Source organism: Pezoporus flaviventris, unplaced genomic scaffold (assembly GCF_033815535.1).
Source record: "Pezoporus flaviventris isolate CSIRO_AGI_PZ_B2104156 unplaced genomic scaffold, CSIRO_AGI_Pfla_v1 ptg000035l, whole genome shotgun sequence".
Classification (NCBI taxonomy): domain Eukaryota; kingdom Metazoa; phylum Chordata; class Aves; order Psittaciformes; family Psittacidae; genus Pezoporus; species Pezoporus flaviventris.
The window spans coordinates 3,147,057-3,169,876 of record NW_026892583.1 but is presented as its reverse complement, the minus strand read 5'-3'; the positions used below and the strand labels follow the sequence as shown (position 1 = coordinate 3,169,876).

General features: G+C 39.9%; 1 protein-coding gene across 6 annotated transcripts in view; it reads left to right on the top strand.

Annotated features, from left to right (window-relative positions):
- The first annotated feature begins 8,236 nt into the window (after positions 1-8,236).
- Positions 8,237-22,820, top strand: part of SLC39A13 (solute carrier family 39 member 13) — a 42,743-nt gene continuing 28,159 nt past the window's right edge. The window contains exons 1-4 of one of the 6 annotated variants that reach the window (XM_061462199.1): positions 8,237-8,306; positions 14,761-14,913; positions 17,045-17,171; positions 18,213-18,311. The gene's annotated coding sequence lies outside the window, so the exon portion shown is untranslated. Of the gene's footprint in view, positions 8,307-9,140; positions 9,351-11,520; positions 11,599-14,157; positions 14,212-14,760; positions 14,918-17,044; positions 17,172-18,212; positions 18,312-22,820 lie in introns of those variants that run through there. The other 5 variants (XM_061462197.1, XM_061462198.1, XM_061462200.1 and 2 more) reach the window with 5 other exon arrangements.

Below are 22,820 nucleotides of genomic sequence, written 5' to 3'. Positions count from 1 at the left end.
TCGTACTGAAAGATAGCTTGAGCAGCTACCGGGAGGTTTAAAAGCGTAGTGTTTTACACAGAGAGGCTTCTATTAAAGTGGAATGCAACTATATTTCATATGTTAGAGGATATTTCTGCACTGTCTCTTAGCACAGGAAATTACCTAATAAGGATAGATATATTGCACCAGCCTTACTGCACTCAGGGAATGCTAGATTGCCACCATTATCAACCAGGTTTAACATGGGAGTAATCATGAGTGCACCGTGGTTGTCAAGATGAAGAATGAAATTGGTTCTCTATAGGATGAGCTAGAACCAAAGAATGTACCATAAAGCTTGAGCACCAGCAGGAGGTCCAGAAGTTTAATAAGCTTCCTAAGAAGGAGAGTTATTTCTATAAGTAGAAATGCTAAAACTGAAATAAATTGCTTGTTTACAGTATCATATTTGTATAGGAACATTCCTAGTAACAATCTTGCTAAAACTCAACATAGATTACTTTCTTACTGTTGCATATAGGGTGGTTTACCCTATGTTTGTAATCACAGAATCTTCTTACTCCTAAAGGAAGGCCTACTAGAGATGATGCTTCTGGCCCAGAACATTGCAGTACCTTATTAGATGACTTACATGCTGAAAACAGAGGAAGTTATCAAATGATTGTATAGTAGAGAACTGATTTCCAGAGGCATATGATGTGAACGTTTTCATATGTGTGAAAACGTTTAAAATTCGTATTAATCTGTGAGATTTTCTGTATAAGCATCACCTCACTGTGTGCAGTTTATTGAAACAGCTCTTCCCCTACCTTTACCCATTTATTCTTCAAGCTACTTCTAACCACAAGCTACCAAAGCAAAAGGGTTTCAACTCACAGCCACATCACAGAGAGGTCGCACTACCTCAAACCTTGTTTGGTGTTCAGAAGGTAATTTTTCGCCCTGCTAAAACCACATACAACATCACCCATCCTGAAGTCTTTAAATCAGAAGCAGGTGTTTACTGTTCTGCTACTGAGTTTTCTTGTAGCAGTAAGACAAGAACTCTAAGCAAGGATTCCCTTATATGTTCCATATTCTTCCCAGAGCTATGTTTTCCATTGAACTTGTTTTATGCTCAGGTAATAGGGTTTATGGGTCTCGTACACTGTCCTTTAACACTGAATATCCATTCAGACGACATGCCCTCTTCTCTTAAGAGAGCCTATGGGTCTCTCCAGCTGTGGAAATGGGGGGTCTGGAGCTCTTGAGCACAATCCTCTACATTTAACTCTTTGTTACGTAGGCTACTGAGTTGAAGAGTTGAGACATCTTTGTTACATTTTTCCATAATGAGAGGGTAAGAGCCCAGAAATGGCTGCTGGAAGCTACTGGCTGAGAAGAATTTGTTACCACTTTTTCTCATGTGGAGCATCACCTTAGGATCCTTAACAGACTGAATGCAGACCTCACTGAAATATGTGCTCCCTTTTCCACTGTTATACATTATCAGTCACTGATGCACCCTTGTGATACCCACAGGTTTATTACCACGGCTACAGTTGAACAAAGACTTCCTCACTAGGTGGGCATCCCCACCTAGAGTTGATGAAGTTCCTAGTGGCAAAAAAAGTGCTTTTGACAGTCCAGCTTTCAAGATTTCCTGAGTTTTATGTAACAGCATCTCTATAAGGACTTTTGCCAGTGGGAAATGTCATTAAAATATCATAATCTTAACTAACTTTGCTATATTGACAAAGATTTTCAAGCTTAGACTAGATTAAATCCATATCAGAATGAAGATACCTATTTTCATTGGGATGAAGAGGAATAATTTGAGTCAGTAGTAATCCAGAAAGCCTCATGGAATTTTTAAGAATCATTATGGTCTACAACCACTTTTAGAAATAAAAGCACTTATTTCTCATTTTGTTAGTAGCTTTGAGGCTGTCCATAAAGCTGAATTCAGCAAAGAAGAAAATGTCCCTTTGGAAATTTATTTGGCTTCAAGATCTGTTTACATCTCAGCTACATTTTATAATCTACTGGGAAAAACTTAGTTTGGCTTTAAGGCATTTTCAAATAGCTGTAAGATTTGATGCCAGTTTTTAATGATCTGCATTCTGCAGGCAACAGATTTTCAGTTTACACATTCCTGCTCATTTGTAGTCATCCAAACTCTCGTACCATTTCAAGCAAATGACATGGAAAAGTGCTCTAATACCATCTATTCTTGAAGTCTATATCCAATCTACCATTAGCACCAGTAAGATGCAAGCAGTATAGTCTACCACCCCTTCACAGACTTGTGCCTTCAACCTACAGTCCTAGTTGTGGGTGTCTCCCACTCATACCACCCCCACCCCACCCCCCACCCCAATCAGATACCTTAATAGTGAAAATTAAGGTAGAAGAATAAGTTGCATCTGAGATATGACTTCAGAAGAGCATTATCTGTAGAGAAAAAGGTTGTCGATGAAGGCTCAACAACCAGTCTGGTTTTCTTTTAGGGGGTGTCACTTCAGACTGTCTCTAGTCTGATGCCATGGACTGAATTCCCACTTACAGCTAGTCCTGAGCCCCACCTTCAGTTTCATATGAAAAGAATCCAGTTTATGTGCTCTAATACTGCTATGTGGTTCAAATTTAAGCACAGTAAGTGGGGAGGATCATGAGATTAATTTTAGAAGTGCACTTATGATCTGAACTAAATTGTTAATCTGCACCCACCCTTAGAGAAGATTCTTCCCTTGGCTCTGTAGTGACCTCCACCAAGCTGTGTCTGCTGTATGGGCCTATAGGGATGCTGGGGAGGGACTCTTCATTAGGGACTGTAGTGACAGGACAAGGGGTAACGGGTTAAAACTTAAACAGGGGAAGTTTAGATTGGATATAAGGAGGAAATTCTTTCCTGTTAGGGTGGTGAGGCACTGGAATAGGTTGTCCAGGGAGGTTGTGAATGCTCCATCCCTGGCAGTGTTCAAGACCAGGTTGGACGAGGCCTTGGGTGATATGGTTTAGTGTGAGGTGTCCCTGCCCACAGCAGGGGGTTGGAACTGGATGATCTTAAGGTCCTTTCCAACCCTAACTATTCTATAATTCTATGATTAAGGCAGCAGTTGTTTCTGAGAGTGCAGCTAAGAAGAAGTCTTGCTCTCCTAATGTAAATAATATTTTCCAGACTTGCATCTTAGTAGAATTATATCTCTTAGTAAGGTCTCAGAATTGTAAAGAGAAAACCACTATTCACAGGTAAACATATCTTTAGGTAGCTGGTGGGTTTACAGCTGCCCTTCCTGTTCTCTGCCACCACTTTCACAAGGACTTTGTGTCTGGAATGTTGTATAAACAGAGGAACTGAAGCACTAGAAGCCAATGTTCTTTATACATCCTCACAGTAGATGTTTGGCTGTATAAGAGCTGAAGCATGCAAGCGAGCCTCATGTCAGAGCTTTATGTGTGCAACTAAGACAAGTGTTTATGACACACTGGAATATCTTATCTATAGAAGGTTTTTTCTTACAGAAGTAATTGCTGCTAAGAGAAATTGTGCTTGAATTAATTATGTTTCATCCTTTTGTAACCTTAGATCATCTTTACGATATGCCACATCCAGTTATATTCTTTAGGGTTCATTTTTGCTTTCTTGCCTTGAAATCTGCAGGGTTTGGTAAAGAAGTGACATCTTTCACTTTTCTTCTGATAGAAAAAATTGGCAGTATGCAGATAAGTAGCTCCATGTTAAGCTGCTCAATGTGCTTGTGTGGATTGTTGGTGTAATGTCAGAGACAACACCCAAGTGACAGCAAGAGCAAGAAGAATAGCTTTGCTAAAAGAAGGAGGTAGAAGGGAAGGAAAACAGAGACGGTTTTTTTTGACCGTATTGTATTAGTAGTAGCAGTGAAACATGAATGTTACAAAATAGTAAGCAAAGTGGTATGTATGTGTCTTAGAAAATAGGAAAAAGAGAATTGTCTTCCCATTTCAGGAGAAGAATCATCCACATATCTGACCCAGTTGAAAGTATGAGAGCCTAGGGTCTCATGACTAAGAAGATTTCACTGCAGTGACAGAGAGGTGTAGAGGAGCAGAATACTTTGGATGCTAAGTGCTCATATATGGTTGAAAGGGAAAAAGGAACTTGAGATATCTTAGTTTGTAGGACTGGATCAATTCACAATAATTCCCAGAAGGAGTTAAACATTTTCTGGGGTAAAAGTGAATCAGAATCTGTATACGGTGTGCTGGAAATTCCCTAAATGATTTTAGTGGTCATTAAGAAAAGGGAAATGGTTCTTTTCTCAGTAGGAGATGGCAGGAGACAGAGGAGTAGACACCAAAACTAAGCCACGGCTGAGTATTTATAACTCAACTGTCTCTGTCCCCAGATTGCAGGATTCCTGCCAGCTGAGAAAGGGACAGACTCTCCCAATGGCTTTGTCTGTTGAGGGGGGTCTTGTTATGACTGATAATGGGCAGAGAGGGTTACAGTTCTGTTAGGAATACTACATGCAGTCACGTACAGCATGGACGAATATAGGCAAAGCTGCTGATAAAATGTGTTCTAGTGATAAATGGAGCTTCAACTCTTCTCCAGCCACCTTATTCCCACTCCCTGGGCTTACTCAGGTTTTTTGTCTCATCAGTCACAGACCTCACCTACATACAAATCCTTGGCTGTTTATTTAAACTTCAAGTACTTGCTTGTATGTTTTAAAAAGTGACTGAATTTTACATTGTTTGCAGTTGCTTCCTGCTATTAATGATGTTTTCATTTAATTCAGTAATACAGAAATTAAATTCAGTAGTAAAAGTACTATGTTCAGACCTATGTTTTCCAGTCATGATTTAGTGACTTTTCAACTCATGGTCTACAGATCACTGTAAGTCCAATGAGTACTTCTGAGTGATTTGAGAATAATAACAAAAAGTAACCCTGTTATCAGTGGGTTTACACTGATCCTGTAACTTGATGTATGTTTGCACCTACATGGAAGCATTTTAGAGATCTGCAAGTAAACAAGTTGTTGAGCTCAATGACCTAGAGGAACCTCTGATTTTATTTTCTTTGCATGGCTTTTCTTCTAAGTACCATTTGCCTCCAGCCATGATCTTGCCATCATCCTCCAGTCCTGTAGGATGTCATCTGTGGTGAGAAAAAACATAATGTGTCTGTTCCAAGTTAGTTTCTCCACCAAACCAATGGCAAAGTTTCCCTTTGGAGCAGCAGGCAGAGGACAAAGACATACGAAGTGCTGGTGCTGTTTATATCATCACTATGTCAACTTAGAGTGTCTCCTCAGTTCCATTCCGGCTCCTCTCTGTTGTTTCTTCTGCCTACTTTCCTAGTGATCTCTCTTTGATGTTATGGCTAGATAAAGCTTTTTCACTGGTTTATTTCTAATTATTCATGTAATCACAATCTTTCTGGACAGCACTCTACTTGCCCACCCACCCTGTCTCTGGTGTTCAAGACATCTGAGGTATTGTGGAAGATTCCTCTACAAATGAAGATCTTATGAATACTTCTTTTTGCTTCAAAGCTATTGCTCTGGTCACAGCATCCTTTTTGCACACTCAGTGCAAATTACTCTCAGCCTAGAATAACCCAGCATTACTGACTGCCCTGCCACAGTTTAACATTCCAGAATCTATCACTCCCATATGCATTGTGCAGTTCTTTACTGCTCTTTATGGGAATGCACTTACACTTTCAGTTTATGCCACATATCTGTACATATTTATGCAAAATTCAGCTTTGTACTGAATATTTTTGAATATGTAGAGCTCTTTGAGTGTTTTGGAATGAAAATTATGGTGGAAGGTACAGAATTTAAAGCAAATCCAGTCTGCAATTAAACACAAACCCACAGCAGTAGCTGCTGGACTGAGCTCACCATGTAGTTTCCAAACAAGCTGACAGCAGTAGGAATCGTGGTTTATAAAAAGCTGCCAGCAGTGCTGAGCTGGTGAAGAGAAAGAGGAAGCTACAACGGGAAAGAGAAAAACAGCACAACCAAAGGCAACTTCACTTCTCTGCATTTACTGTTTTTAAATAGATTTGGCTCTTAAGTTGCTGTTGAGAGCACTGTGAAGAACAGCAATAACTTTACAAACTGAGAGCCCTACAATATTTATCCCTTTCTGAACACCACCTGCAAAACACGTCCCTATTCTGACTTCTTTATGGCTGTGTGCATACATGGGAGAATCTGTGTATGTAAGTATGAATAGACACGTTACCGTACCTATTGCTCAATAGCATGCCAGTAAATAGTTTACTAGAACAGCTTTTGCCACTTTGCTCCTCCTTTGCACGATATGCTGATCTGTTCTCATGATACTGTTTTCTGATGTTCCCATCCACTTCAGGCTGTGGATTTCATTGATTATTCTTCTTGTCCTATGGAAAGTAAAAGACTGCTTCCCATCCTCAAACCACCAGTAGCAGGAAATCATCTAAGGTGTTATTGACTGCATATGTATTAGGAGTCAGGACTATGGGAATGTGCTCTTAAAGAGCTCATTTGGGCACTGAGGCACAGACTGACTCCTTTCACTTTGGGAAGGAAATCTGGCTGATGAGAGGTTCTCCAACCAAAAAGCAAGCCTTCTGTGAGGTTACATCTTGCATCTTAGTACAAGTGCTAAGCCAGGTGACAGAAGATACGCTGCATGAAAAGGAGAGGAACTGGAAAACTAAACCCAGACAGCAGAGGAATAATGTAAGGAAGGGTGATGATTAAAATTAGTTGGATTAGAGTCTCCTTTGTTTTGGGATCACAGATTTGATTTTGTGTGTTTTAGCTGAGACAGGATTAACTTCTTGTAGAGATAGTTGCAAGAGTTCAGGAATAAGAAAACATTGCAGAGGGAAAAACCTTAGGAGGTCTGCAGGTTAACTGCATTTTGTGTTGCACTGCATAGTTAAGTGCTGTGAAGGAAGGACCTGGCATAGTCCCTGCATTTTCATTGTTCTGTATCTGAACACAAAGAATGAAAATGAAAACCATACAAAGATGTCATAACCTGTTTCAGTAGCTGTGCTAGTCCTAGGAAGAGGGCTGCCATTGGCATGACCTAGAAGAATTGGGCATGATCCTTGAGGATAAACTGAGGACATGGGTAATCTGCAATCAACCAATATTGTTGCAGTATGGTTCACAACACTTAGCCAACTCTCCTGTGTAAGTGGGAGGCAAAAGGCAGTATACACAACACGTGGATCCCATGACTCCCTGGCAGCTAGAATGCTGAGCAAAGTTGCAAAGGGTTGTTTAAGGACTCAAACTTTATAATAATGATTTCTTTCCCTTTATCATTGACTTTCTGGCACCAAACTATTAGCACATTTGCTTGTAGTCCCTGAGATATCAGTATATACCAAGGTGTTTTCAGCTCTGGTGACAGAGCCCTTTATATTTAGCAAACAGCATTGAATCGGTAGTGGGATTTGCAGTGCTCTGTGTTTCTTTTTTGTTGCTGGAACATTAACATCAAACCTTCAAGGGAGGCAACACTAAAACTACTTCATTTCCGTGTCCATTTTACATGAGGTCAGAAGAGACCAAGCTTTTCTTTATGGCAGTATGTCTAGGCTTGGAGGGAGACCCTGGGTAGCTCTCTTCCCATCCAACAAATACACTTAGCTCTTTTGCACTTTGCACAAGCCTGGGATCACTCCCAGCTGCCTTCCTGCTACCACGGAAAGAAAGTTGCCTAAAAATCTTTCTATTTATTCTTCAGATCCAATCAGCTCTTAGGAAGATAAAAACTGGATGCACCTATTACAGTTACTCATAAACCTCTGATTCCTGAGACAAGAGTAATGAACAGATGCTCGACACCTCCATAGTCACTTCATTACCAAATGGTCTACCTGTGCTTACAAAGAAACAAGGACAAGGTTTTCACCTTAACCCCAAAGGACTACATCTGACTTGGTGTTGGGAACATCACTGATGAAAGAAATTGACTGAAATACAAAAAAAAATCCAAATCAGGAAATCATTGTCATGTTGTTTCAACAAAAATTAAATATAAACCATTTTCAATGGTATTCTTTTTTTTTCATTGAAAGTCTTCATCCATCCCAGATGGATTTATTCTTTACATTCTTGAAACAATCAAGACTTAACTTTTGAAACTAGATGTGTTAGGCTGTAGTCCCTGTAAGTTTAAAAGGCATTATATTCTTCTTAAGTCTGATTGATGTTTGTTTTCTTATAGAGAACCATCTCCATTTGCAAGCCGCAAGATCTGAGTCAAACCCTGCCAAATCTGTGATAGTCTGTTTATTTGTAAGCTTTTCATCAACAACTCTTGTTGCTATTGCTTCCGAAAAGGTAAGTTGCCCCAAGATAATCACTCTTGGCAGATCCTCCTTAAAGGGTTCTCTAGTGACAATAACGCCTAATACAAGAGTAACTAAAGTAGCTGCTAATTTAAATGTCAGTGATCTTACAATCTATTGGGGATTTTTCCCTAAGCTTTATTCCTATGTGTTGTGATGCTAAACACACACCTTAGACAATGAGGGCCTTCTAACTCAGGATAATGCCACAGTAGGATTATCCACACCCCAGAATATAGCAGCATCTTCAACATCCCCCAGACAAACTGATATACCTACACAGTAAGGCACTAAGAGAAAACTTCAGCTCAGACATGGGTCTGGCCATGCCGCTGTATGTCCCATACCTCCCCCAGGCACCAGTCTGAAGATCTCTGCACAATAATATGTTATTCAGGACAGACATGTTTTGTGACAGTTTATAGCACACTGAAAGAACTCTCCCCCAGAGAATTTGTCTCAATCCTAGAACAATTTTCTCCCAGATCCTGTCAGCCAGCAGGACCTTTCTCTTAATTTAGCATTTAAGCACGTGCCACTGAGGCTAAATCTGTTTTCTCAGCCTGTCTTGGATGTATTGCATTTGCATTACATTACTCTGTGACCTGACTGTCAGATTAGATGTTAGCTTCACAGAAGACTTCTAGAGTCTGTAATGATTGCTCTGGTGGTCATCTTTCTATCAGCAGAAATTGCTAATTTGTCATTAGGGAATCCACGTGGAATCAGTATGAACAAAACATCTGAAGTGGGTTTAGTCTTTATGTAATTCTGCAGTTCTTGGTCCTTCTATCTTTCAATGCATGGATCCTCAGTCCACTTTCTTCCTTCACGTTTGTTATATGCCTTTTACCAATGAGATGATGTATTTGTTATGGAACATATGGCTATTAGGACTAGGGACTACTTTATTTTTCTTCCAGCTGTATAAAGGGCACGCATCCTGTTCAGTACCGATTATTGGTCAAAAAATTTAAGACCTCACACACATACATGTGCACCAGAAGTATGAGCTATGTTCACCAGCCTTCAACAGGTGAGGAATTTGCTTCCTTTCTTACAACAGAGCCACTCCTTCTCTAGATAGTGATAAATCCATAGATGACTCGTCTCCAGATTTTGTGTATGTATTTCAAGGGAGTGTGTTTATTGGATTGGATTGGATTGGAAATGTAAGGAATTTCCACAAAGTATTTTTTTAGTCATTTTTTTTCCTGGGTCTAGTTTCTTCAAAACATATAAAACTGTTCATAAGACAATCAGAAAACACACCTTGGAACAGTTTGTTGCTGAGCTTTGCTACTCTTTTCATATTCCACAGTGACTTGTGTTGTATGTCTCCTATACCCGCTTATGCTCATATATAGAAGGTTCTATATACAAGGGTGTCAAAGAGGTTTCACACAGGCTAAGAAGGTTTTGTGGCTTTTTCTACTAGTTTCTTATTAGAGCATCGAGAGCATATTACTTTTCTTCCAGTTTGATTAGGAAAGGAAGCTGAAGAGCAAGAGTGAAAACAAGATGAAGAAAAGGACTTATCTTCTCAAAACCAGTAGTATCTATAGGCCTCTTACATAGGAATAGAAGCTCTTGTTCTTCATCTATATTCCACACATTTTATCCAAATTAAAAAAACAACTTGTAGGTTTGATATAACGTGGTCTTGGTCCTAAGCAGAAAAAAACTGTTACCTGAAAAATGAGAATTGAGCCCTGAATTCTTAACTACTTCTTGAACTGTCATCCAGCCCAGCCCTGCAACATCTCACACATACATTCTTCTATGCAGTGGTATGAATTTGCTAAATTCTGGGCAATTCTGTCACCACAACTTTTCCTCTTTAACAGACTTCAGAATTATCTGATAGCTTCAAGCTCAAGCTTGTATTCATGCCCACACCACTGACCACCTGAAGTGAAAACACCGGTGTTATATAAAAGGACAAGACTGCAGACTAGCTGGACAAGACTCTCTGGAGTGGACTCTGCTTATTATTATCTCTAGGGAAAAGAATAAGCTCCCAGATTGCTCAACACTGTATAAGCATAAGCGAGAACTTTCACATGCCACACTTTGCTAGTGCTGTCCACGCTGGTTTTGATCAATCTGTATTTATCAAGCCTTGAGGAAGAAAGGAATAAGACTGCATTTTTCTAACTCATCCATGGGCTTCTGATGGAACACAAAGCATGGACACAGTGCATCGTCTCTTGCCATAATGTAATTCAGAGGCTCTGCCTGCAGAAGCCTGCTGTTACTTCATGTATGCTCTTGCTGTTGATAATCAGTGGATAAACAACTTTCATAACAACACTGCAACCCTCTCACCCCCACCTAGCAGTCTGACAGTTGGCTTGATGGTTAGCCACGGACCTGGAGCAGTCTGGGGTAGTCAGTTTCTAGATAGCAGCTTGCCTTTCTGGTCAGTATGGGCTCTGTCACTCATGGTATGTGGTTCCAAAGGTTTGGGCAGGTTTATCACACAGGTCTGCTAAGGCCTCCTTCCTCATGCATTAGCTTTGGAGCCGCTGTTGTACATCAGTAAGTGCAAAGTGATGAGATTTGATCCTCTGGGTTAGTTCAGCTCCAGCAAATACTGTTGTACATTTTGGGAAAGTTAGTACCATTCAATGTGTCATCCAAAATGATGAACACTAGTAAATCCACAGATTACATATCTGTAGATTTTGTCTTTTTTTACCATCATCTACATCCATTTTACCACATTCCACATCTTTTGGCACTGAATTTTCTCTCAGGTTCCAAGACCTGCCTCATCTGTCTACACTGCTTCAGTTTGTGAACACCTCAGTTGAGGTTATAAAGAATTGCTCCACAAGAACCATGCTAGCTCCCTACTGCTGCAAACTGAGCTGCATGCCAGACCCTCAACGATGCATGTGACTGGGGAGACTGCAGTAATTCCGCTTCTGAAGCCAGGGAGGAAAAATCAGTAAGTTATCTTAAAATACACCGTAGCCTGATTCTTACAGTTTGCTCAGCAGTATGGTAGGGATAGTGGGATGTGCCCTTTCCTTTCCTATTCTAGTGTTCTGTGTGCAAACCCCTGAGTAGATACTGCTAAGCAGGCTTGATGAGATTTTCAGTAAAGAATGTGGGTAAAGAAATGCACTCTTAAATACAGAGGCACTGAGCCAGATCAGGAAGATATCTAATGGTGTGTCCTCATTCCTTGCATCCTCCAGCAACTCCAGTGTCTTCATCCTACGAACTCAGAATTCAGGAACCCTACACTTGAGCTCAGAGAGCTGCAGATTAAATCAGTGAGTGAAAAGTGGAGAAAGTGAAACAAATGCAGTGTGGTGAGAGGAACTCAAGTTCTTTCGTATTCACTTCTCTGTGAAAACTCAGGGCAGGCCTATAATAAGAATTCAGACAGTAGAAGGACATTCATCCATATTGAATATATAAGTAAAAAACAGTCTAAGATTATGGGGGACCATGCAAGAGTAGGAGGGTGTGAAGGTCCAGGAAGTGGAAAATGATGTGCAAATATTTGGGGGTATTTTAGACACTGTAGCATGGGATTCAAACAGATGGTTAAAAGCAGAGGTATTAGCATACAGGTAGTGAAATACCAAACCATTCTCTAGTATGTGTGTTAAATGCATCCAGCACAATGTAAACATTTGACGGTCAGTTGGGTTGAACATAGGATTGCTTTGAGGCACGAGACATACTATAATGATCAAGGAGTAACAGAGCTATTTGGTTTAAATAGTAGTCTCTGTTCCTTTCTGAGCTGGCTCCAAATGTTAGGAATTGACCACACATATCTCCCCAGGAGGGTCCTACAACTCCTTCCTTTAACCACTGCTCCTTTCAACCTTACGAGAGATTTTCTAGGCTCTTGTCTCACCATCTCCTTTCCTTTTGCATAGCTCTTGTTTCCAAACTATAGACCTGGGCTGCACTGAAGACAGCACTAATGAATTAAGGCTTTAATCATGAAACTATCCGGAGCAGGGTGGGGAGCTTGGGTCTGAACTGAAACAGGTTGAAAAAGAGTCATGTTAGTTTGCCAAAAATGGCTACTGCTGTGATGGACAACACAAAGCATAGAGGAAAGCCTAATATTTAATTCAGGGAGCTTAGTGCGTGGTAAAATATGCACTGCCTTGGCTATGCAAGGTTTCTCAAGCATATTTATTAGCATAGGCTAACAGGTGTTAGCCTCAAATTTCTAGACAATCGAGGGGCTGGTGTGAGCCTGGAGCTCAAAGTACAGGATGAATTTAACTGCATTTTGTTTGTTTGTTTGTTTAGGGGGATTTGGGTGCTTTGCTTTGGTTTGGTTGGTTGGCTTGATTTGTTCTTGCAAGCTGGTTCTTCAAATACTCATTTCAGTTTTGAGAGTGTCCTGATAAGGGACACTGATCCTGGTTATATTGTAGTTACTTGTAAACAGGTCTGGAATGTCTTACTTGATACATAACTGGATAAATTTGTAAGAGGATAGATTTATTCAAGGTGTATCAGAATGGTTTGGATTCTAATGGACTTTAAAGATCATCTAGTTCCAACCCCCTGCTCTTAATCTTTTATCCTACATCAGAAGTTTTTTATGTTATTAATGTAGTTTCCCTTCCTTTCCTGTCTTTCACCAAAAAGCTCCCTTCTTTTACCAACAAACTGAATTTAGTGTATCCTTGAACCCTCTAATGGTTTGAATGTTTATTGATCAAAATGTGTGTAAAGGTAGTTCTGTGTTTCAGTAACCTTCCTGTCCATCCACTGTTAATGTTTCATGGGTTTATTAAAAGTCTCATGACACTTCATATTTTTCATGTGACTATATATATATATATAAAAACATATAACTATGGGATGTATTTCAAAGAATGGAAATCAAATGAACAGAAAAAAAATCTTTTCCAAAAGTTGTATGATTTATGAACTAATCTTATGATCTCTTGTGGTCTGACTCTTTGATTTTTGACTGTTTGGTGTCCTGGGCATTCCCCACCCTCTCCTCAATGCACAAGCAGGTAGCCCAATGCCACCAGGGTTAGAGTTCCAGCTCTGGAAAGCTTCGGGATTTTTCTATAAGGATGAGCTGGTGATTCATTCTGAGCTCTCACAAGGCAATCATGCAGCTGCCCCTGTTTCAAAATCAGCAGCCCCGCCAGCTCGTCTCCATCAGCCTTGAGAAAACAGGAAGCACAACGGCCACCGCAGAAGTGGTGCGCTCTTACACCCACCCCAAAAACTTAGCTGCTGAGCCTATTGCAAAATGCTAACAGAACACTGCAGGGTACACAGAGAAAGAGATGAGAAATCTGCTGACCTCTGGGTGCCTGTGCAATTCCTGGCTTCAGTTTCTCTGGCCTATAACCTAATTCAGTCACCAACATGTCCTATGTTTCTCTGTTGCTTAAATCTGCTAAAGTAGGATGCTCTTACCCAGAATATGGAGACTTTTTCTAATTATTTTGTTTCATTCCTCATATTTGTACAGAAATGCAGTAAGAAGCTTCTTGTCTGGAGGGTTGACAGGCTGAAAGAAATAGAGAAGGTGGAGAGGACTGTGTTTCGTTCATTGTGATTAACTATGTACTCATTTCCTTGGCAACATGGAAGAACTGGGTGTTTTTAGGGTGGAGATTTATACGGGTATCTGGTGATTCGGATGTTTTTCTTACTAAACACGAAAAAATACTTCTCGCTCTCATGGTTGCAGAGAAAGGACTGTGCCATAGCATTTCAGAGAACAGAGGTGCCTTCTGCATATAAAAGGAGGAGCAGGAGGAACTGCTCTAAGTAGGAAACACCTTACCTTGGGGGTGTGTGGAACAGAAATAGGAAAGGGCTGAAAGTGAAGAACAGGATGTTCCACAACAAGCAAAAGAGACCAGAGAGGTACAACATGCAAAAGGGTTTGAATTTTGCGGGGTTTCGTCGTGTTTGGGTACCAAAATCATCTTGAAAAGCTGCTCTGCAAAATCAGAAGGGATCAAAACAAAAAGCAGGTTTATGTGCTGCATGATGGCCAAGTAAAAGTCTAGTAGGGGCTTTTAAATTAAAATAAAGCAGGGTTTTTGAATAAGAGAAGCTGATGCAAAAGAAATGCAACCATAACGAGGCAGGAAGATGACATTAGCTACCAAGACTAGAGCTAAAGCATTATTTTTCTGCTGTTTCATTTGTCCACTAAATGCAGATTTGAGGATCTGGTCCTGGAAAAGAAACTACTTGTAAATTCTTCTTAAATTCTCTGAATTGTTTTGTCAAGACTTGAAGCTTTTCAAAGCCAGAATTTGTTCTTGTTTCAAAAGTTAATAAGATTTGACATGAAAAACTGTCATTTTGGCTTGAAACAAATGTTTCTTGCAACTCATATTTAAATCTAGGAGGATTTCAATTTGTGTAAGAAAATGGTAAAAATTATTTAGAGTGACATGAATTCTCTTTTTTCCTTTTTTTAGATTCAGCCAGGAGTTGTTAATTATTCCCACAACTCCAACGAAACCAGGAAAAGCAGTCAGGTTCCTGAAATCTGGTCTTCAGTATTACAGGAAGATGGAGAATATTAAGAACTATACTACAAGAGTGCTGAAAGTCCTACACAGGGAGTGAATGTAGGTTTGAAGCCAATGCCATCAGAACATTAAACAAATATCCCTAGGAAGTAGAGCAGCAAAATTTCACATAGAATCTTTAAGTGATCTTGCCTGGACCTGGATTACAGACAAATACCTTATTCAGCAGAGTGGATAAATGCTTTATCTCTTTGTCTCCCAGCAGTAGCTTCTATGTGTTTTCTTTCTCTGTCACAGTTCAATTGATCTTACTCTATGGCGAATGGAAATGCAGTTCTACCAAAAATCAAATGAACATTTTACCTGCTGCTGTTACTATAGGCAGTATAATTTATCCAGATTTCTGTTCTCCAAATTGCGTCAGAATGGAGCTTAGAACGCTTTAAGCACAGTTTACTTTGAAAACATTTAATCTGAGATGAAAACTTCACAATACTTCCTTTTGAAGGAACTCATTATATACAGATTGGTTGTGTTTTGCCCAGTCATTCAGCAAGCAACTGCAGTTTGCCTTGTAACTCCCCTCATTACGTTAGCTCTCCTAACAGCACACACTGGAATTTTTCTAAAGCTTGTAACTGTGGGGTTTTTTCCTGCCATGAAATATGTTTTCATTTCAAGTGTGCACAGAGATTAGTAACAGAACCAGTTCCAATATTAACACATCCATATTATCTTCATTTTAGAATCATAGAATAGTTAGGGTTGGAAAGGACCTTAAGATCAAGTTCCAACCCCCCTGCCATGGGCAGGGACACCTCACACTAAACCATCTCATCCAAGGCTTTGTCCAACGTGGCCTTGATCACTGACAGGGACTGAGCATTCACAACCTCCCTGGGCAAATTTTGATCTAACATCTCTCTCTTCCACTGGTTATTCTGTCTATTGCCTATTTTCAAAGTTATAAATATATGAAAAATAATTAATTTTACTGGACAGAATACTGCTGTGCTGTTCATGCCTTTTCTCCTGAAAACTATGATACAGTTATGCTTTTCTCTTGGTGACAGACTAGGCAAAATATATGCCTGATTCTGTTTGGCTTTAGTAAAATGTTCCAGTTCACACACTTGTCACAGATTTTCCATGAAGGACTTAAGGATTTATTATATTTTTTTGGCCAAATCAACATATCCTTAAACTCCAAGATATGTCTCAGCACTCTGCATCCACAAAAAATCAGTTATAATAAAAAAATCACTAGTTCACTTAAATTTGAGGTCTGCATTGAATTCTGTCCCTTTTGGAATATTACGCATGTACTTAAGGTTGGACTTCTGGGACTCCATCTCCTGGCCATGTGAAAGTGAAAAATAACTTGTCCTGAGCAAGGCAGAGATCCTTTTCGTGCCTGTTACTGTGAAAAGCCACCCTAGAAACCAAACATTCAGAAACAAACTATTCCACCAGTTCTTCCTCGTTTACTTTGTTCAGCTTTGACTACAAATCACAATTTGCTTCCAGACATTTTCCAGAGATCTGATGATTTGTCTCAGCCTGTTTCTAGCTTAACATTGATTGAGATTGATTTTTTTCCTTATGACCTATCCAAAATGAGTGTTACTAACTTCTGCAGATACAGATTTATGTTCTGAGCTGAAAAATCACACATTATCATTGATTTTCATTGCACTAAATCACAGAGCCAAGGAATATGAGTGCAGAAGCCAGGAGTTTTCAGTCCTCTTAAATTTTGTGTGCTTATTAGACTAGATCACGCTGTCTGAAATTTGTACCTTATTAGTGGTCTAATACGCAGTATGAAAATAATGTAATGTGTGAGGCAAGAAATAGAAGGAGAGGGGTACATTTTATGCAAATGAACTCAGAAAGTGTTCAGGACTGGTGACTTTTAGGTGCTTAGGAAGCTGTCTTGTAGTCAGACTTTTTCCGTGCCTCTCGGTGGAGAAAGCACTGATTGGCTGGATTTTGAATTAGCCTTTTTCAAGTCAAGTAGGTACAAAATTGCCCTTTAAACTAGAAAAACCCTCCCTCTCCGAACAAAGGTATAACTTCTGTTAAGCTCCATCATGTGGGTGCAGATTAGAAAATGGAAAACAGACTTTAAAACATGGACAGGATCAGTGGTTTGAAGAATGAAACCTGTCCTACTAAGTTAATTAAGTTTGATTTCACTTCAATCAATTATTTCTTACTATTTTTTCAGAGAGAACACTTTCAAAGTGCCAAGCTGCTGATATCCCTCCTGCCTATGACTCTGCTTGAGCAGGCTCTGACCTGGCTCCTCTAGTTTTCCTTTCAGCTCTTGTTACCCAGAGCACAGAAAGCCACAGGTAAAGCCCATAAATGCGTAGCTTTATAGACCTTCACCGGGAGCAAGATCACTTACTGGTTTATTTACTGGGGTCATTTTCCCAGTAGCCATTCTATAACATATGGTTCTTATTTCAAAACCATCTCTTCTGATTTTTTCTTAAAATTGAAAATTATTCTGCGCATTAATTTTGCTAAGCTAGAATTCTTTAGAACTGATTTTGTGAAATATGGGTCAGGTTTATTTGATTATTTTTTCTTAGCTGAAAAAAACTGACAAAGAATTGGAGCAATGCAGAAAGAGAACAATGAAAGGAAGGCTGAAAGAGCAAAACACAGTTTCCTCACTTTCAGACTAACATATATTTCAGTCCATAAGTTTCTTAATTCTGCATTAGGTCAAAACATATTTTTATTGCATTAATTGAAGAATAATTTTATTGAATCCAAACTCTGACTCTGTTTACAGTTTCTACAGTGTAAAAGGGAAACAGAATATTCTTCTCTTTCACACTTAAGATTTGCCTTTCATAGCCCCTGAGCTTTCCTGATTTCAACTGCAGTTGCTGGAGCACTTAGACTACTAGATATTTTGCCAATAAATAGCCCAGTCCTCTTCAGAGTTGTGTATGATCTCTAAAGTATTTTATAGGATCAGTAATACTTCTGAAGTTAAACCAGTGCAGTAAAATACTTTCAGCTTTTCTTGATGTAATAGAGCTTAAGGAAAAAAAAAACGTCATTTAGCTTTACTTTTGCTTAAAGCAAACACTTTAGGTTTGCTTGAATAAAATCAGTATCTAAAACATGCAAATTATGTATTTTTAAATGACAGAGGATTTCTACATGCCAATTCCATTCTGTTCCACCCAATTTTCTTAGAGGGAATAACTTCCTTATGTCAGGATTACGTGAGTGACGGAGCCAGAGCTATGTTCAGGATAGAGCTGACCTCTGAGAAAGAGCAGATTTTTGTTTCCCTTCTTTGTGAAATGTTTTAGCAGTTTTAGCCTTGTTTAACATTGTGCTTGTGCTCACAGTACTTTTTTCCCTTTGAGCAGGCAGCTTGAGTCTGAATCAGATGGCAGAATGGTTGGACAATGTATGTTCTGCTCTAGACATAGGAAAGTGCGGGACTGCAGCTGCCATAGATCTGCCTGGTAAATCCACACTTGCTTACTCCGTAGCCCTCTGGAATGTAAGAACTTTCCTTACTGCTTAACACTGCAGAAGATCAGGAATTTTCCCTTAAGATATGTTAAGGGCCACTTTGAGGAGATCAACTGAGATCTTTTCTGTTTTTTCAAAGCTTCCTGTCTTAATTTCAATTTAGCTCTAAAGAGTTAAAGAATGATTTTGGTGCAGCATCTTCCAAAACCATCATGCTTAGTCTCTAGCCTTTGAAACTATTAGTCTCAGTCTCTATGATTATGTGCAATGAAGCTGGGCTTCATTTAGGATTTGCATTTCCTAAAATAATGAAGGCTTGCATGAAGGAGAAGGGATAACTAACTAATTAACTAACTAAAGCAACCAGCATGTTTCTACTTGGCATTTTTTACAGTTGGTGATAAGTTTGACTCTATGTCTCCCCACCCATGCAAACATTAGGCTTTGTTTCTGCAGGTCACAAATGGCATGATTTTGCATTTCTGCCTGCCTGCTGGTTTGGGTGAAGTAAAGCAGTGGGGCTTTGCTGCCTGGGGTATCTGGGTGAAGTTCTGCTTGTTCTCTTGATTCTTTCTTTCTCTTTCAAAGTGAGTTGCACTAGTCTTTGCGGGACGGAAGGAGAAGATGATGGTTTTGCACAAACATTTGCAGTGACTGTTCTTTTCTTTGACAATCTTGGAATTTCCCCCAAGGCTTTTGTTTCTTGCAGGTCCTCTGATATCTTTTTTTTCCCCTTCAGTTTCTCTCATAAGTCTCTGAGCCCCAGCCAAACTTGGTTGGTCTCTTTTCTTTTTCAATAATATAATGGAAAACTAACCTTTGACCCATCCCCTTTGGAACTACAAAAAAGCTGTGGAGGTATGGCTGCTGCTTGCCTCTGGTAGATGGATTTTATCAGAAAAGGTAGTGCTGATTTGTATCACCCAGCCACACCAAGGTTATACACAGAGCAGCAAAGCCCCAGAGTGTAACAGTCGGTCTGCTCTAAACCTCAACCTTTATCTCTCACAGCCAGCTTCCTTCCCACACCACAAGCACCATGTGTTATTTTACACTGAAGCAACACTCAGCAACTGAGGTCTATCTGCCCAAAGAATGAAAAGGGAAAAGGAGGATGACATGAACACAAGATGGGTGGGCAGCATGAGGAGTGAAAATTATGGAGCAATGCTCTTACAAACCAGTGCAAATCTACTACCTGCCACAGTGTGTGAGCGTTGGAGTGGCTGCGATGGTCTTTTCATCAATCATTTCTTTTTGTCTCAAGCCGTTATCTCAACCTCTAGGTGACGAGAAGGGAATTTGACTCAGAACTGCTGAATGAAATGAGAGAAAGTTGAAGGAATCAGAGGGTGATAGCACCTGCCATGACTAAAACCAGTGCCCCCCACCATGCCCCAGGGGGATATATTCATTGTACCCAGAGGCTGGTGGCAGCTTCCATAAGGCTCCATCACTAAAAGGTCTTATCGTTCCACATCTGCTTCGAAATTTGTTGGACCCCTTGAATAAATATGGAAACTGATTGTACTCTTTTATGCATTTCCTGTAAATCATCACTACAGAGGGAAGAGTGAGGCTTACTGGAGTTCACAAGGAGTGAGGCCTTCTAAAGCCTTTGGCAAGGGATAAATCCCTGACCATATGTGCCTGGAGAGCAAAAAGAAAACCTAAAGCCCGAGGGTAAAAGTCTGTCTCAGTAAGAATGTGTTGGTATTTACTATTACAAACAAACAGGAGAGATATTTGTTGAGGGAAGGCTTTGAGATCAGAAATCAGAGTAGTATTTCTTACTCTTCATCACCCTCATCTGCAGCATAAAATGATAAGCCATCTATAAACATGAGATGGGGTAGGCAAAAAAAAACACAAACCAGAGACAGCTGCACAGACCAGCAGCTGTGACACACACAGGAAATTTGGATGGAAAGAACCATTAGTGCATTGAGACCATCTCCTCGCCTGTTAGCAGGGCCAGCCCCCTTTTAGCAGGCTTTGAAGAAGCAGCTCCTTCATGACAGATGGGGGGGACTTGAAGATTTTGTGCTTAAATAACCTCTCAGGGAAAAAGCCTTTTCAGATAATCAGTCTCTGTCTCACCTATCCTAATCTGAACTTGTAGCAGAAATAGGCCTAACCTCTGTAGTTGAAAGACCTGTCAAACTACCATTTTGCTCTGTATTATCCAAATAATGACCGTTCCTTTATTGTTCTACAGCAAGTTCAACAAAGCCCATCCTAGGATAGGCACATGATGAGACCAGGAACAGCTATTTTGCAGCCCGTTTGTTGAGTGATGGAAATAAACAGCAGGCAAGACTGTACATGCCTCTTGGCCAAAATGAATATCTTGCATCAAGCCTCAAATATTAGTTTTGCTTTGCAGACCATCTGCTTATCCTCTCGGTCCCTCAGGAATGGAGAGCATTAAACAGTTGATAAACACAAGTTTGAATTTTAGAGACTTGGTGAGGAGTCTGTACTTGGGTCATCCTGATTTCCTGGTGATAATCTGACAAATGTCAAATTAATCCTGAGGAACTAAATCCAAAGTAAATGTTCCATGCGTAACTGAGTTAATTTCATGGCCATTTCGTGCCAAGGAATATTCTATCCCAAATTAAAACCTTTTATTATATCCTGTCACAAATTACTAAAGATACTCAATGGAAGTTTTTCAAAGAGCCACAGCTGATAAACTAATTGCATTGGCAAAATAAGAGCTCTGAAGTCTTGCCTGGCTCTTAAGCCCAGTCTATCCTCTTCCCCATATTGCCAAACATAGAAGACCATGTGTTTTCTGTCAAAGTCCCACAGCAAACCATGTGGAAAACAAAGAGCTATAAATAACTCCTCCCCAACATGAAAGGTGACTAATCTGCAGCTTCCAATAATATCACAGTCTAAACTCCCAAATTTTTCCTTTGCCTTTACCTGTCCTTGTGTTAAAGCCACACTGCTGTGCTCCTTTTTCTGATCACCTACGTCTTGAGCTCCCATCCTACTACATCTGGTGTGCTCTTTCAATCCTCATGTACTTGCAAAAATGTCACTTCAGTTACCTGTAACCTCCAAATCACTTCAGTGGAAAGGTGGATTTCATAGAGAAAATGGAACTGCCAGTTCCAACATAGAATCATAGAATGATAGAATGGTTTGGGTTGGAAAGGACCTTAAGATCATCTAGTTCCAACCCCCCTGGTATGGGCAGTGACACCTCACACTTGACATGCCACCCAAGACTCTGTCCAACCCAGCCTTCAACATACAAGTGTATGGTCCACAGTGGTTTGGGGTCTGGCTTGTAACCTGGGATACTGGGTTAGATTTTTGCTCCTTGAGTCATTACCTGGCCACTTGCACTCTTTATGCCTTTATTTTACCTGTTGGTCATGGAGGGGGTACATGTTCAGTGCCCTGTTTGAAGTAAAATGCTGTGTCTAAAGAAGAGCAAAACCTTTTGAGATCTGTTGAGAGAATAGCCTATGACATTATAGCATATAAACCTTAATGTAATAGTGGTACAACAGGATGTTTTCCTTAATAGAATTGGGATGAATATGTTTGAAACCATGAGAAACATAAAGGACATGACAGGGAAGTGTAAGCAGAGTTTTAAAGTCTGTTTTTAACTTACAACTTAGTCATGACAGTGTTAGTACTTTTAATTTTGTCCTGTGTTTTAGTGTGCCATGAGCCAAACAATAGTTGAACGGAGCAAGGGAGATGATGTCATTTGCTGTTAAAAAGGAAACTTTTCACATGACCTAAATCACACGTTTAATGCAAGCCACCAGCTGGGTTTTTAATTTGTCTTCTTTTCTCTCCAGTAACTTCTCCTATAGGTTCTGTCATTCTCTTGTTTCCTTTGAATTCAAATTAGGTTCTTGCACATGTTTCATTTCATCCAAATGTTGTTCTCACCTACTGCTACAGTACTAATAGCAACCATAACAATTCTGTAATGTGTTCAAAATCAATGGTTTCAATCACTATTTCATAACTCCTGGCTGGTTTGTTATTTTGAAGTTATTCTGTATTTTGATAATCTTAAGGTGAGTCATAGTTACTGGGGAAGACTGCCAGGAAATAGAGAACTAAAATCTTTATTGCTTTTTCATATTTTCTTTTTGAGGATAGATTTGTCTGTTTGTAAGCTGCTTGTAGAGTAAGAAGTTGGAAGAGAACAGCAGAGGAACAGCATTCAAGTGAGAGAAATTACAACTTGCTTTTTGTTTGTGAATGAAATTAGTCATTTTTTTCAGTTCTATTGTAGCAATAAGACAAGGAATGATGGGTTCAAACTTAAACAGGGGAAGTTCAGGTTAGATATAAAGAAGTTCTTCCTTGTGAGGGTGGTGAGGCACTGGAACAGGTTGCCCAAAGAAGTTGTGAATGCTCCATCCCTGGTGGTGCTCAAGGCCAGGTTGGACAGAGCCTTGGGTAACATGGTCTAGTGTGAGGTGTCCCTGCCCATGGGGGTTGGAACTAAATGATCT